Source organism: Marmota monax, unplaced genomic scaffold (genome assembly GCF_021218885.2).
Source record: "Marmota monax isolate L192 unplaced genomic scaffold, Marmota_monax_Labrador192_F-V1.1 WCK01_AAM20220418_F8-fsc00040, whole genome shotgun sequence".
NCBI classification, from domain to species: domain Eukaryota; kingdom Metazoa; phylum Chordata; class Mammalia; order Rodentia; family Sciuridae; genus Marmota; species Marmota monax.
This window is the reverse complement of record NW_026692782.1, coordinates 3,092,227-3,109,013: the sequence shown is the minus strand read 5'-3', so window position 1 is coordinate 3,109,013 and position 16,787 is coordinate 3,092,227. Positions and strand designations below refer to the sequence as shown.

Here is a 16,787-nt window from a genome sequence, read left to right as displayed (position 1 = left end):
TGGCATTACAGGTATAATTTATCCAATGAGGTAATATAATTTTTCCAATTTTGTTCACCTTCTATTAAATTACTTTGGCGAATCTATGTACATTTCCATATAAATTTTAAAAATCAGCTTTTCAATTTGCACTTATTAAAAACACTCCTGGAATTCTAATTGAGATTAGACTGAATCTATATGTGGATCAATTTAGAGAAAACTAACATCTTAACAATTTTTGAGTCTTCCAATCCAAAGATATAGTACATTTCTCTATTCAGAACTTTAATTTCTCTCAGCAATCAATATTCTGTAATTTTCAATGCAGAAGTTGTATACTTCTGTTAAACTTATTCTTAAATGTTATGGGTTTTGATATTATTGGAAATAGAATTTATTCCCATTTTGCTATTGTTTGCTGCTATTCCAGAAGCAGAACTTTTTCTTTTTTGTACATTTGGTGGAAAAGAGTAATTTTTACAATAGAGTTATTATTTCATAAATACATATAGCCATATTAGCTCAAAGTTGACAACTTTCCTTTTGATTTTTATGTAAAAAAACATTTCTCTAGTGTCTACTGTTGCCATGTACCAAACCAAGGAAGCAGAAATACTGCACAGAGAAAATATAATACATACTCCACGACTGCACAATCTAGTGGAGAACATGAGTTAACTAATAATTTCTATAATAATATATAGGGTAGCAACAACAAAAACAAAGCTAGAAACCAAGATCTTCGATAGATGCAAAAATTCTCAACAAAATACTAGGAAATCGAATTCAACATCACATCAAACAGATTACTCATCATGATCAAGTAGGATTTATTCCAGAGATGCAAGAATGTCCAAATATATGCAAATCAGTACACATAATATATCACATCAACAAAATGAAGGACAAAAATCCTATAATTATCTCAATAGATATAGACAAAGCATTCATAAAATTTAATATGCCTTCATGATCAAACTCTGAACAAATCAGGTATAGAAGAAACATACCTCAACATAATAAAGACTCTATATAACAAATCCACAGCCAACATCATACTGAATAGAAAAAAGCTGCAAGCTTTTCTTCTAAGATCTGAACAAGCCAAAGATGTCCATTCTTGTCACTCTTATTCAACAGAGTACAAGACTTAGCCAGAGCAATTAGGCAAGATAAAAAAATAAACAGTATGCAAACAGGAATGGGGAGAAGTCAAATTATCTCTCTTTGCATATGGTATGATCTTATATACAGAAAAACCTAAAGACTCCATCAAAACTGGGACAAATTCAGTAAAACTGAAGGATACAAAATAAAAATATAAAAATCAATAGTGTTTATATACATATCAATGAGATTGCTGAAATCATGAAAGCAATCCTATTCATAATAACTACAAAAAATGAAATAAAATACCTAGCAATAAATTTGAACAAAGAAAAAAATGGCCTCTACAATGGAAGTTACAAAATTAGGATGAGAGAAATTGAACACACACACACACACACACACACAGAGGAAAGAAATCTTATGTTCATGGACTGGAAGAATTAATTTTGTTAAAATGTAGATACTACCAAAGGCAATTTACAGATTCAGTGCAATCTCCATTAAGACATCAGTGACATTCTTCACAGCACAAGGAAAAAACATCCTAAAAATCAAATAGAAGCACAAAGGACCTCAATAGCCAAAGGAATGTTGAGCAAAAGAACAAATCCAGAGGTATCACACTTCCTGACTTCAAATATGCTACCAAGCCATAGTAATAAGGAACTGTATGGTCTTGGCATAAAAACACATAGACCAATGGACTACAACAGAGTGCCCAGAAAAATGTCATGCGTTTACAGTGAAGTGATTCTTGACAAGGCACCAAAAATGGAGAAATTATTGAGAGTCAGTCTCTCTCTCTCTCTCTCTCTCCTTCTCTCTCTCCCCCTCCCTCCCTCCCTCTCTCTCTCTCTCTCTTCCCCCCTCCCTCTCTCTCCCCCTCCCTCCCTCCCTCCCTCTCCCCCTCCCCTCTCCCTCTCCTGAAAATCATGGGAGCTGCTTCCCTCTGCACACTCTTCTCCCATGATGTTCTTCCTCACCCTGAGGAATGGAGCTGGCTGTCTATGGACTGAGACCTCTGAAACTGTGAGCTCCCAAAGAACATTTTCCTCCTCTAAAATTGTTCTGGTTGGGTCCTTTAGTAACAGCAACGAAAAAACTGACTAAAATAAATACATTGGAGAAATAACAGCCTCTTCAATAAATGATGCTAGGAAAACTAGATATTTGTATGCAAAAGATAGAAACTGACCCTTATTTCTCATCAAACACAAATATCAGCCCAAAATAGATCAAAGACCTAAATATAAGACCAGAAACTATAAAACTGCTAGAAGAAAACATAGAAAACCCTTTAAGACATTAATATAAGCAATGATTTGGGAGGGTAAGACCCCCAAAAGCACCAGCAGCAAAATAAAATAGACACATGAGATTATGTCAAACTAAGAAGATTCTACCAGGAAAGAAACAATAAAAACAGTGAAAAGACAACTTACCAAATGGAAGAAACTTTCTGCAAAGTAACTCAACTGTTTAAAGATTATTATCCAGAATATATAAGAAACTCAAAAAAATGAGTAAGAAAAAAATAATCCAATTAAGAAGTGGACAAATTATATGAATGGACACTTCCTAGAAAAAGAAAATAAAACAACCAATTTATGAAAAAATACTCAATATCATTAGCTGCCACGGATAAATGTAAATCAAAACCACAGTGAGATGCTATCTCACCCTAGTAAGAACCGTGTTAGAGTTTGGACCTGGAATGGCCCCCAAAGCCTCCTGGGCTTCAGGCTTTGTACCCAGATGGTGGCACTACTGGAATATGATGGAAACTTTAGGAGGTGAGGCCTCCTAGAGAGAAGGGTCACTGGGGACTTGCCTTGGAAGGGTATATTTTGTCCCTGGCATCCTCTCCCACCTTTCCAAGCCACCATTTGAAAGCAGCTCTGCTCCACCATGTATCTCTGCCATGACACAGGCCATAGCAATGGAGCCAGCCAACCATGGACTAAAATCTCTGAAACTGTGAACCAAAATAAATCATTTCTCCTTTCATTTCTTTTTCAAGAATTTTTCCACAGAGTTGACTAATAGAATGAGAAGTTGACTAACACAGAATGAAGTAGTGGGGTCATGGCTATGACTATACTTGACTATGTGGTTCACAAGTCTTCAGAGCTGGTTTTGAAGATGCAGGCTAGAGAAGTCCTAGAATGATGTGAGCAGAGCTTAATGGGCAATTCTGGTATAAGTAAGACCAGAGTGCTGATAGAAATACGGACACTAGACTGTGTTTATGAGGTTTCAGATGGAAATGAGAACTCTTTTTAGGAATTGGACTACTGGCTGTTTGTGTTACATTCTGGCAAAGAATTTGACTATGTAGTGGCACCTCGTTTTTCCACAGAAAAGTCTTAACTGGGCTTCCCCAGAAATCTTCACCATGGCTGATTTTAGGACTATCCGCAAAAGAGTCTCTACAAAACGGTTCAATGTAAATAAACTTCCAATTTTTGTGTTGCCCTGTTTTACTTGGCCACTGGCCGGGAAGAAATCAGCACTCCAGGTGCTGGACACCCCCTTACTAGTTTTTCATAAACATGTATCTAGTATAGTAGTTTGTAGAAATGTGTAAACAAGGCCTCTGGCCTTGAGCTGGGGCTTCACAGAGATGTCTACATTTTTAAGATAAGAGAAGTTACCAATTGGGCTCCATGGTAACAGCTGGCAGGGGGAGGAAAGAAAGGGGAGAAGAAGTTCTCCCCTTCTCAGGTGTTATCCTTGAAGAGTTAACTTGCCCAGAACAGTAAAAGAAAAAGCTGCCTTTATGTGAACTTCTACAGACTGTGAACTTCTAAGCCCCTCCCCTTACATGCTGGGTATAAAGTTCTGAAACTACCTGAACTCAGGGTTCAGGGGATTGATTGATTACAGCAAAGGCTCTGCCCTCTGAACCTGGCTGCAGCCAAATAAAACTGTTTCCTACTGTCTTCAGTGCCTTGCCTCATTTGTCCCTAAAACATCCACATTCTGCCCATGTCCTGGGACTTTGCGTAAGGCCAAGTTTAAAGATAATGAACTCATTTAATCTGATGGAGGAAATTTCAAGGCAGTGCAGCATTCAGGCAATGACATGGGTATTGCAGGCTACTTTTAGCCAGATTTACAGTAAGAATTGGGAACAAAGAGCAAAGTAAAAACTTGCAGTTTGACAAGAGTGTGTTTAAAGACCAAGGAGAATGTGGTTGCTAAAGAGAATAGTGCCATTAAAAAGAAGACAAGTTTGCACTTAGACAAGAGAAGATGCCTTTGAAGGCATCTCAGGAATTGGCCAGACCCCACCCATCACAGGCTCAAGGGGAAAGTGAAATTTAACATATTTTCCTTTGAAAAGAGAACCCCTGGATACCTTGATCCCACAAGGCCACCTAGGAAGTTCTTTCCCCAAGATTCCTTTCAATATGCTCAACCATCTAGGCGGAGGCTACTGTAACCATGGTCCAAGAAAGCCTGGCTGCTGCTCCAATGGTCAGGAGACCTTGGTGTCATCCATGTAGGGCAGCTTTACAGACATGCAGAATGTAAGAATTATAAGATGATGAAGGTCTCCATCAGGATTTCAAAGGAAAGCCTAGAAGACCAGGCAATGCATGGCAGGATTGGAATTCCTATGGGTGACCCCTTAGGAGATGATGCATAAAGCTGTGAGAGTGAAGCCAAAGCTTCAATAAAGACCCCAGAAAGTTAAGAGATGCTAGGAATTTGTCATCTCCCAAAAAAATCTACAGGTTGCAAGCAGAGCCAGCCCAAGAGGGAAGCCATGTGGGCTGCAACTGGCAAGACAATAGCGGTAGGGCTGCACAAGCCCATTGGAACTAACATCTCACCATCACATGCTCCAGATGCCAGATGTGGAGCTACAGGACTTAATGTTTGTCCTGCAGGCCTCATGTCTCATTTTGGTCCCATCTCTCCTTTCTATGTCCCCATTCCTCTCTTTTGGTACAGTAACCTTTAACCTATACCTGTCCTACTATTTTTTTTTTTTTAATTTTTACAGGGACTCACAGTTAAGAGTTGCATTAAGTCTCAAAGGAGACTCTGGACTTAGACCTCTGAGCCATGCTGGAACTCTGAAAGACTATGAAGACTCTTGAAAATGGACTGAATGCATTTTGCTTTGTGAAATGGGGATAAGCCTTTGTGCATGAGGGACAGAATATTACACTTTGGATCTAGAATATCCCCCAAAGGCTCATGTGTTAAGGCTTAGTTCCCAGTTAGTGGTGTTATCAGGATGTAGTGGGAACTTTAGGAGGTGGAGCCTAGTTGGAAGACCTGGGCCACGTGGACCAGACATCCTGCTGTGCATGCACACTCACTCTCTGCTCTTATACACTCTCACTCTGCCTCCCAGGCATCATGAGGTAGGCAGTTCTGCTCCACCATGCCCTCTAAGATCTCAAGAGAAAAATGAATAAAGACCATAAATTAAGAAGTGAATAAGGTTAATTGAAAAATCAGAAAAACACAGTTGTGGATCAAACTTGCAGTGCTTTTATAACTCAAGGCAGGTGACGACATTATGAAGTAGGCATTTTTATATCTGCTGATATAACTTTCCAAGTCTGGACCAGGTCAGCATATCTTGGGATGGAAAGAATTAGAAGAATTCAGAGTTGCTTAGTAGTTAGAATTAATAAGATCTGATGATGACTAAATGTGTGGATAAAAGAGATTTATGAATGACAATCAATCTCTCACTTGATCCACTAAAGTGAACATTAAGATAAAAAAATAGAAAAATTTCTAAAATCATAGAATTTGCAGGGAAATGGATGGCACTAGAGCAGATTATGCTTAGTGAAGCTAGCCAATCCCTAAAAAACAAATACCAAATGTCTTCTTTGATATAATGAAAGCAACTAAGAACAGAGCAGGGAGGAAGAGCAGGAAGAAAAGATTAACATTAAACAGATACATGAGGTGGGATGGAAAGGGAGAGAAAAGGGAAATTGCATGGTAATGGAGGGAGACCCTCATTGTTATACAAAATTACATATAAGAGGTTGTGAGGGGAATGGGAAAATAAACAAGGAAAGATATGAATTACAGTGGATGGGGTAGAGAGAGAAGATGGGAGGGGAGGGAGGGGGGATGGTAGAGGATAGGAAAGGTAGCAGAATACAACAGTTACTAATAGGGCATTATGTAAAAATGTGGATGTGTAACCGATGTGATTCTGCAATCTGTATTTGGGGTAAAATTGGGAGTTCATAACCAACTGGAATCTAATGTATGAAATATGATATGTCAAGAGCTTTATAATGTTTTGAACAACCAATAAAAAAAATTAAAAAAAAAAAAAGAAGGATAATGAGTTCCATCTTACACATATTGGTTTTAGGGAACTGTAGGACATTCAATACCATATGTTCAGAGTATAGTTAAATATCTAAATATAAACTATGAATAAGGAACTGAAGATACACTTGTATACTGTCAGTAACACTGGATTTATGAAAATTGTAAGAATGGCTAGGTTGCTAATGGAAATATGGTGAAAAAGAGGAAAGCTCAGACAAAACTTTGAGAAATCAACTGCTCAAGTAAAGCATACATGCTAAAAGAGAATTTTAATCCAAGTCTTTGAAAATCCATTTTTTACACACACACACACACACACACACACAAATAATGGAAAGAACTGAGGAAGGACTCAGAATAGATGTGGATGGTCAAGCCCTGGCATAAACTGGTGGTGTTTTCAGATTTAGGAGACTGATACCATTATTAAAAAGAATAGAACCTAGGAACATCTGGAGAGGAGCCAGGTCACCCATCTGCTGCCAAAGCCAGAATGATCCTAATGATATATAGCACACTAGCCGAGAAAATTAAAATGTTAATAATTTTTAAACTCCAAGTACTTTACCATAAATCACTCAAGTCAGATGTTCCTTAAAGGCATGAGATGGGTAACTCTGTTAAAAGCAGTCTCACTTATTCATCTACAGAAAATAGCAGAACACAGATGTCATACCCCATAGACTGAGAGAAGAATTATAGAGCCTGAGTTCCCAAGAGTATTAGCAAATTCACAAACTCTGATATAAACTCTAAATAGCTACTGAAACATCAGCTATAGAATAGGCTACAGAGGGACATCCCCAGACCAAAAGCTCTGAGAATATAATCACTGTGTCCCAATACACAAAGAAGGTAATTAGCTGACTGGAAAAAGGTATTTTTTAATGATGTGCCCAAGAACATTTGGGGAACACACAAGTACAATCAAGGTGAGTAGCAGTATTCCCAGGAAGGAACAACCAAAATGCAGCTGACAGAAAACATAGCTAATCAAGAAGAAAGTGGCCCATCAAGAAAAAGGAATGCTGGGGCTGGGAGTATAGCTCAGTGGTATGGGATGTGCTTAGCATGCACAAGGCCCTGGGTTTAGTCCCCAGAGGGAAAAAAGAAACTAAAACAAATAATAGACAAAGGATGTTAAAATTCACAAAGAGAATCCAGAATATAGGAAATTTTACTCTGACCAGCATAATCAAGTGTGGTGAGCCGTTCTAATAGACCGTGGCCGCCATTAGAAGATGGCGCCAGCTTCCACTGTGGCCTGTGATAAACAACTCCTTATATGGAGAATTGGCACGCAATCCCTTACCACCCTATGAGAAAGCTCCACGTGGCAGCTTCGCATTGGGGCTTGAGATGCTTTATTAAGGCTGGGAGGGGCATCCGAGAGGGAGAAGAAGAAATATCAAGGGCCTGAATAAACTGCTGAAAGAAGATTCCTGAGTTGCGTCTTCCTTGCAGGCAAGGGGTCGCGACAATCAAGCAAGCAAATGTGTTTCTGGGGAAGTGTCATCCAAACCATGATAGCACAATTCCCTGATCATTAATATCATTCAACTAACCTGCCTGGCTTGTATTTCATGATTATACAACTATATGATTAAAATTTTGTCTACTGTGGGAAAAAAGAGTCTGAATATGCATATGTTCTCTTGAATTCTTTTTATTTTAACCTCAACTTTCTAATATCGGTTCAATTTTACAAAATCAAACTATTTTCTTATGTCATGGTACCAGACACAGGACAAGGCAATGAGATATATAAAAAGGAGACTCTCAAACTAAATAGTATAGTCCAAAAGAGAAAGGTTATGGGGAGGCTGCCAGCACCTCCCCAGGGGGTCCTTTTTCCTGCTCAGGAGGGTATAAGCCACTAGAGAAATTAAGTCAGAAATAATTAGAGAAGAAGAAAAGACAAAGAATCAGAATTATAGTTTTAAAGTAGAGCACCTGATAGATCCAGCCCACACAGGAGCTGAAGCTGGACAATTAAAAAATGGCTCCTGTGGTTTATTTAAGGGGGTACATCAAAGGCAGGGATAAGGTTCCAGGGGTGGAGTCTTGCTTCATCACCTCTCACAGTCAGCAGGTTGATTGGCATCTTAGCAGGTCACACCCATCTCTGAGAGGCCCTATGGCTGCAGCTGGTCACACCATCTCCGGTGTTGTGTGGGACCAGACAGAGCCTAAATAGGGCTCCCAATGTGTCTGGACAGTCTTGGCCAGAGGAAATTTCCACTGGAAGTTCCCAGACACCAGATTCTTCTATTCACCAGGCTCTGATGCTGATGTAGTCCACACATAGCCCACAGATGGATCTTGACTGTTGTTGATCAAGACTAAATTAATACAAGATATTTTTCTCCATGTAAGCCAGGGACCTCCTATGTTTTAGAAAGCAATGCTAAAAATTCTAAAGGATACCAGCCATTACTCTTTGTATCAAAGCAACTCAGCCACTATAACCACCATAGGGAGATCACTATCATCAAGAGAATGGATATAGGCTTTAACTCCTCAAACTGAGGTATAAACATTTTTTAAGATATAATTCTAATAGGGGAGAAAGGGAATGAGGAAAACTTAGAGGATATGGGATTTGAAAACAGCCTTGAAAATTAAGATTTCAAAAAGCAGGGAAAATTCCCTGTGAGGGGGAAAAGGAAAAAAAAAAAAAGCATCTCTAAGACTAAGGAAACATGTTGATTTATTAAGTCAACAATATTTATCATGCATATGTGTTGATCACTGTGTTTGACACTAGAGTTGCTGTGAAGCAATTAGACTTATATTTCATTGGTCATAACTTAATCATATGGCCATCCTTAATTGCAATATTGAGAAACGTGGTTTTTATTTTATTCATGTGTTTAACTAGAAATAGGGGATCCCATTTTTAGGAAAGAAGGTGAAAGTGGATTTTGGAAAACAACAAGTAATCTCTGCTACTTAGGAAATATGCCATACACAATAGAATAAGACAAAAGACCTAGGGTGGTAGTAAAGGAAAGTCTCATCAAAAACTGCAGCACACTAAAAAACATTTAGTCAAAACTGAAGCCGGAAAGAGTTGGGTGGCACCAGGAAGGGTGTCTCAAACCAACACTGAGAGACCATGGTATTGAGAGAAATTCAACAGTTCTGTTGAAGAGCTTGGGGACAGAACTATGATGGGTAGAATTCAAACTAGAAAAATAAAAAATAAAGCAATTATTAACCCTAGAAAACCTCCAAAAATGAATATGCAGGGAAACATAAATCACAAAATTCTCCTCATCTCAGTTGTGGAAGCCATTCTCCAGAGGGGGTCTCAGCACTACTTGGCAATTACACTGATTTCCTCTGCTCATCTCTCACCTTTTCACTCTCCATAATGACAAATTCAAACTCTCTCTACTCTCCTCAAATGCCAAGCTTCCGCCCATTCCCCACAAAACAAGCAATTTCTCAGAGAAAAATTCAGTGTAAAAGCAATCCGTCCTTTTATATGACTCTAATATAATCCTCAGCTTTTCTATGGGCACAGAGAATGCCAAGAGCTGACCATGTATTTTTGTGGGATTGCCTAGGCAGATGGGGGAAAAAAATGTGAAAATGCAAAAAAGAGTTTAAGGTATTGCCAAAGAGTGCTATTGACTAACATGACATCATTTGTAGAGTGAATTATGATGTTCTATTGAATGTCCTGACAATCTAGATCCCTTTAAACTATATATAATGTGACAGAACAGGATAGCTGATAGAGCCCTGGGGCAAAACAATAAGTATGTACTTTGGAGTACTGCAAGTGCATGTGAACCCATTCCTGGCAGATAATAAAGGAAGGTCTTCTCCATGTCAATAGTTGCATATGAAATGCCACAGTCTCTATGAATCTAACCTAGTCAAGGGATCATATCAGGTGTAGCAGCTGTGATCCAAATAATTTGCTCCAGGAAGCTTCCCCCTCAATTCCCCAGAACAACACAGACTATTACAAGGACTTGGCATATGAGTGGCAACAATCACTCTGCAGTGCACAGGCAGGAACTCCCTTCCCCTCCTTTTGGGTTATTTTTGCCACAGAAAATAACCATTTTAAATTCTGTCTATAAGGTTATCTTGTTTGGAAAGAGAAAATGGTTCATTCATGTCTGTACTTGTGAATTCACTTTTTTGTTTTCAGAATGGAAGGTGCACTATCAAGGGAAGTCTGATGGAGCAGATTTGAATAACTGGTCTAATTATAGTTATGAACCTCTAACAAAAAGTTAGCATTCTATTGTAACATAGTGTGGCCTTGGTATGTCCTGGAGTCATTCAAATGGTTCACTCAATTATCACACTATTTTCTAACAAGAATTACTTTGTGACCAAGTGAGAAAAGATGATGAGATACCTTATGTACATGCATTTCTTATCTTGCACCAAGATATTGAGAAAAACCAGGTGCAAGCTTATAGTGAAAATGGGGGGGGGGGGGACACCAGTGTGTGGGAGAGTTGGTTTATCAGGAGGCTCAAGAAAAAGAGAAGGTAATACAAGCATTAAACTCCCTGTCCCATCTCCATAATTCCTGAACCACCATTGATTCCACTTCCTCCTATGCCAGTCCTTTCAAGGACTCCATCAGCCCCTCTCCTCCACTTTTAACATTTCTGCTGCCTCCTCCAAGAGACATGGGATAGCCTGTAGAATCAGGGCTATCCTCATACAAGCACGGAAAAGGGTGGGTAAGGGCTCTGAGATGTTACTACCTTCCACAACCCACAAGGGCACACAACTTTGTCTTGGAAACCATCCCTAAAGCAAGGCAATTTCTCCTTTTACAAACCTTGTCTCAGATCTAATAACCAGGCAAGTGGTTGGTTTAGTTTGTACTGAGAACCCCTTTTTTGGTATCAGACTTATTTGAAAAAAACTAGAGGTCTCACTATAGACAGGATTCTCCAAATGATAGAATTATTTACCTCTATCTATGCAACATATCACCCTTCTTGAGCAGACTTACAGAAATATATACTTGATGAATATTTTTTAAACAGGAAATAAAAGAAGAATGGTGATGAATAAGGCTAGAGAGAGACATATCAACTCCACCTATCAGACCCAAATGGGACCCATGTTGCTAATACAGCTGCTCCAAAGGCAGAACTAGCATGGGGTCCAAATGATGGGGAAACGTTTCCTTTCATTATTTTAAGATGCATTCTATTAGGTTTAAGAAAGGGAGTTCCTAGACACAAGTATCTCAACAATATTCAGAAATTATGGCGAAAGACAAATGAAGACTCATTTCAATTCCTAGATAGGATATACCTGGCAGTTTGATACATATATATGCATGTGTGTGTGTATATGTATGTATATGTGTGTGTATGTATATGTATATGTATGTATGTATATGTATGTCTATATGTGTGTATATGTATACGTGTGTGTATATATATGTATATGTGTGTATATAATTTTATATTTATAAAAATAACCCTGATGTGCCAGAAAACATGAGAATAAGAAATATGACATTTATATGGCAGTGTACTCCACACATTAAAGAGAAAACTGAAAAAGAACTAAGAGAATTTGGGGGATAAACCCATCCCAGCTAGTGAATATAATATTTAGGTGCTTAAAAATGGAGAGCAACTTAAGAAAAAAGATGCAAACTGCAAAGCCTCCTTGCTGGCTGCTGCATTAGATTCGCAAGGTACAGATCCTTCAAAGAAATATAAGGTGCCCTAGGCAAAGATCAAAGTGCCTAACTTAAAATTGAAGGACACTGGGAAGAAAAGACTGTCCTAAGTTGAAGAAAGTACAAGTAGGATAAAAGGAAAGAGACTGGGGCTCACAGACGACAGAAAATGGAAAATACTCAGATACAGAATGAAAAGGCCCAAGGGAATCCTCGGATCTGAGATACCACATAGAAATTTTCCCCATAGGAGCCCTAGGTAAAACTGACAGTAGAGGACACGGGTGCTATTTATTCAGTACTGACTACTAAACTGGAACAAAAACAACTTTATGGACTACTCACATAATGAGAGTCTCAAAGAAAGTACAGAACATCCCTTTTGCAACCTTAGGAGTTCCACCTTGGGATCTCACACTAAAGCACAGTTTCTGGTATATGCCAGAGAAACTGACTTCCCTTTTGGGATGAGATCTCCTCTGTAAATTAAATGCTCAAATAACCTTTTTACCAGGACAACTCATTAAAGTCCTCCCTGAACAGGCCTGGAACTTGCAGTTTGCCTTCCTGAAATCCAAGGAACACCTGGAGAAAAGAATACAACCTGAAATCAACCAAGAGGTAAGACCCACTGTGAAAGCAGTTGGGGCTCAAGACAAGGCAAAGAATATTTCCCCAATACAAACTGTCTGAAAGGAGGGGCAAAGGTCCCAATTTACAAAACCAGTTGGTTCCCTTTATTGTCTAGGTTCTCTCAAGTTAAATTAACACCTGTATTTGGGCTTAGCTTTGTCCTGGGGCAGAGACCTTTTGCCTGACTATAAACAGCAATTGCCTGTGTAGATTCTCTCAAAACCCATGGGCAACTGAGGATTTGAGGGGATGGCTATGTTTTTTAATTTGAATTCCCAATTATGGGCTTATAGTAAAATCACTTTATGAGACCCTTAAGGAACATGGGCTTGGGTGATAGGATGGACTAAGGAATGCGAAAGGACCTTTTGATACAGTGAAGGTGAAGAAGTAATAGCCCTGGGACTTCCTGAAATTACAACCTGTGTTCCATTCAACCTGTGTGTTTATGAAAAACAAGGATTAGAGCTTAGAGTTTTAATTAAGCCCTTAGGATATGTGCTTTGTCTGGTGGCATATTTTTCCAAACTACTGGATCACACAGCTGAGGGATGGCCTCCCTATTAGTGAATCTGTGGTCACAGATATTTGTGACATTCTATAGGATACAGAAAAATTCACATTGAAGCAAGTTTGGAACACGAACATGCATATCATTTCTACTCCGATTAGCAACAGAAAGGAGGCTACTGGCTCACCTCAAGAATGGGAAAATACCCAGACAATCTATTGAACAATCTCATTGTGAAAATACATGTTACCTCCACATTGAATCTAGCCACCTTGCTCCCAAATGAGGCCTTTGACACCCTCCTTAACATAATTACCTGCAGATTATTGAACTATTCCAGTCAGCCAGATCTCTATGCAGCCTTTTTCCTGCCCCCAAACTAGAATTATAGACTGGAGCAACTTTACAGACCAAGAGAAGCATCAGGCTAACAGTGACCTTAAAAAGCATTAAAGATAAAAGCACTGCCTCCCCAAAGCTCAACTCAGAAGGCGTAAGTCATTGTCCTTGTCAGAGCTCTCTTCCTAGCAGAGGGAAAGGGAATAAACATAAACATCAACTCACCATATACCTTTTTGGTACTGAATGCATGTGGTATCATGTGGTAAGAGTACATTTTACTGAAAATAACAGAGAAATCAAACATGTCCCTTAAATCTTGCTATTATTTGATGATGTTCACAAGTCTTCCCAGGTAGCAATATACTATTCTGGCCACCAGGAGGAGGAAAGCCTAGGGAATAAAGGGAAGCAACGAGCTGACAAAGATGACAAGCAGTTCTCTGGGTTGGTGACTTCATAGCTCTAATTGGATCTCTTGTTCCCCAAATTGACATATTGCAATATATAGGCCCTCATATACTGATAAAGACAAAGAAAGGGTAATGGAATGTGGCTTACCCTTTGACCAAACAGGCCTTGGACAGAAATGTAATGCTCAGGGAATTTCTGATCCTAGAAGCCCTTCTGGAGACTATGATAAAACATATCTACAATAGTACTCATTATGCAAAAGATGTTACTCTCCATTGGATACAGAAATATATTATGGGACCCAATTTACAAAACCAGTTGGTTCCCTTTATTGTCTAGGCTTTCCACCTTCTGGTGACGATAACAGTATACTGCCATCCAGGGAGACTTGTGAACACATTCTAGTAACAGTAAGATTTCAGGGACGTGTTTAATTTGTTATCAAAAATGCCTTACATGTACCAAAAATAATAACTTAAAGGGAGGTACAACCATCGGATGTCCACAAGTTTCAGGGGAATGGCTCATCCAAAGACTGGCAAGTTGATTTCATTCAGATGCTCCAAGCCCTGGGAAATTACAGATATGTTAGTTTTCATAGCTACCTTTTTTGGGATGATAGAGGCCTATCCAGATTACTCTGAAAAAAGCATCTAAAATTTTCAAGGCGCTTTCAAAGGAAATTACCCCAAGATTTGGCCTAACGTAATTCAAAGTAACAATGCATCTTCATTTGTCACAGCTGTCAGTCAACAGGTGGCTTGAATACTATACATTACTTGGAAACTATGCTCTTCTTGGAGACTTCAATCAACACGAAAGGCTGGGGTGAATTACACTTCAAGAAAAAATATTGTCAAAATCTGTCAAAAAACCCAACTTAACTTGGGATAAAGTAGTAGCAGCTCTGTCATAGATTAAGGTGGCTCCATGAAGTGCACTCAAATTGAATCTTTTTGAAATACTGTGTAATAGGTCATTTCACATTTCTCTCCCTACAGAAGAACATGATGAGTTTTTAAAGGATCAGTATGTACAAACACTGATGAGTGTGTACAAACTGATCACTGATCAGTATGTACAAACATGATGAGTTTTTAAAGGTAACTCAGTATGTACAAACACTGGGGACTATATTAACTTTTACCCATGGGTTTGCTTCCAACAGGTCTGCACACCCCCACTCATGTACTACTTTATCCAGTTCAATCTGACAACAGAGTTCTTCTAAAAATCTGAAAAGAACAAGGACCAGACCAATAGTGGCAAAATGGATAGGAACACTGGAAGTATTTCTAAAGACCAATACTTCTGTCAACCTAGCCAGAGTAAAACCATGGATCCATCACACACAAGTCTGCACCCAACATCTACCCATTCCACTAACAAAGATCAGATTCCTAGTCTGTCATCTCAATAGAGAACCTCAAGTCCTTAAGAAAAAAAAAAGTGGTAATATTTATCCTTCTCCCTTGATAACCTTGTGGAGAATAACCCTTTCTTAAAACATCCTTTGAAGTCCTACAGGAAGGATCTTTTATAGAGTGTACAGCTAGTAGGAATGGAGAAGATCCCATAGTAAATAGATGGACCATCAAAAATGGAGGCCATCTCAGTATTAGGCTATCTCCTCAATAAAAGGATCTTTGGTTGTGCCAAGAACAAGGGAATACCAGCTTAAGTTTAACACAGCATATCATTAAAACCCCATTAGAGAACACTTGAAACGTGGATAAGGGCTAATTTTGTTAGGAAGGAATACAAAAATCATACCATACAAAATTGGACCTCAATTTCCTTCTATGAAACATTAGAATTAATGTAGCTAGCAAGAGTTCACAGAAATAAGATTACAAAGTATTTTAGTCAGCTTTTTCACTGCTGTGACTAAATGACCCAACCAGCACAACTGTAGAGGAGGAAGAGTTTATTTGAGGGTTCACGGTTTCAGAGGTCTTGGTCCATAGACGGCCGGCTCCATTCCTCAGGGCTCTAGGTGAGGCTGAACAGCATGGTGCAAGGGTGTGGCCGAGAGAAGCAGCTCACATCACAGTGATTAGAAAGCAGAGAGACTCCCCTCACCCGACACAAATATATACCCAAGGCCACGCCCCCAAAGCCACTCCCCAATTCCCAACTCCTCCAGCCACATCCTATCACTTCAGTTACCAGTGTTAATCCTTACCAGAAGATTAAATCATTGATTAGGTTAAAGGCTCTTTCTTACAACCCAATCATTTCTCCTCTGAACTTTCTTACAATGTCTCACACATGAGCTTTTGGGGGACAGCTCACATTCAAATCATAACACAACACGCTCTACAAGAGGCCAAATCCAATATCTCAAGGTACAAGTGGCAACTGATAAAGGAATAAAACAGATTATATAATTGGTACTCAAGTATGTACACACCTATTCTGGATTTATAGGATGGCTTGCTTGTGCATTCAGATCCTCCAACATTTCCAATTCCAGGTTAAACAGTTCCATTCCAACACTACTCATTTCACCCACCTTCAAGCAGGAAGTAGCCAGAGCCGTCACTGCCCCCTTATCAGTTAAGACATGTAGTGGAATTTGGACAGAAGGGAAATCGTAGCTGTCTGTGGTTTTCTTTGCAAGAAAAAGCCTATGCCTCCTTGAGCATGTAGCCCTCATTAATCATTTAAACTAGCTGCACAAGGTTGATTTACTGAAACTTCCCTAATCTTGCCCCACCCCTCCAAGGCTGGTGCAAATGAACAGATTACCAGCAGGTTTCAATTTCTTCCTAAAGATAAAAAAAGCTTAAAACCTGTGTT

The 16,787-nt window shown here is 39.1% G+C and overlaps 1 protein-coding gene across 2 annotated transcripts in view; it reads right to left on the bottom strand.

Moving 5' to 3' along the window:
• Cbr4 (carbonyl reductase 4) overlaps nt 1–16,787 on the bottom strand; it is a 75,326-nt gene that overhangs the window by 37,707 nt on the left and 20,832 nt on the right. The window lies entirely within an intron of this gene.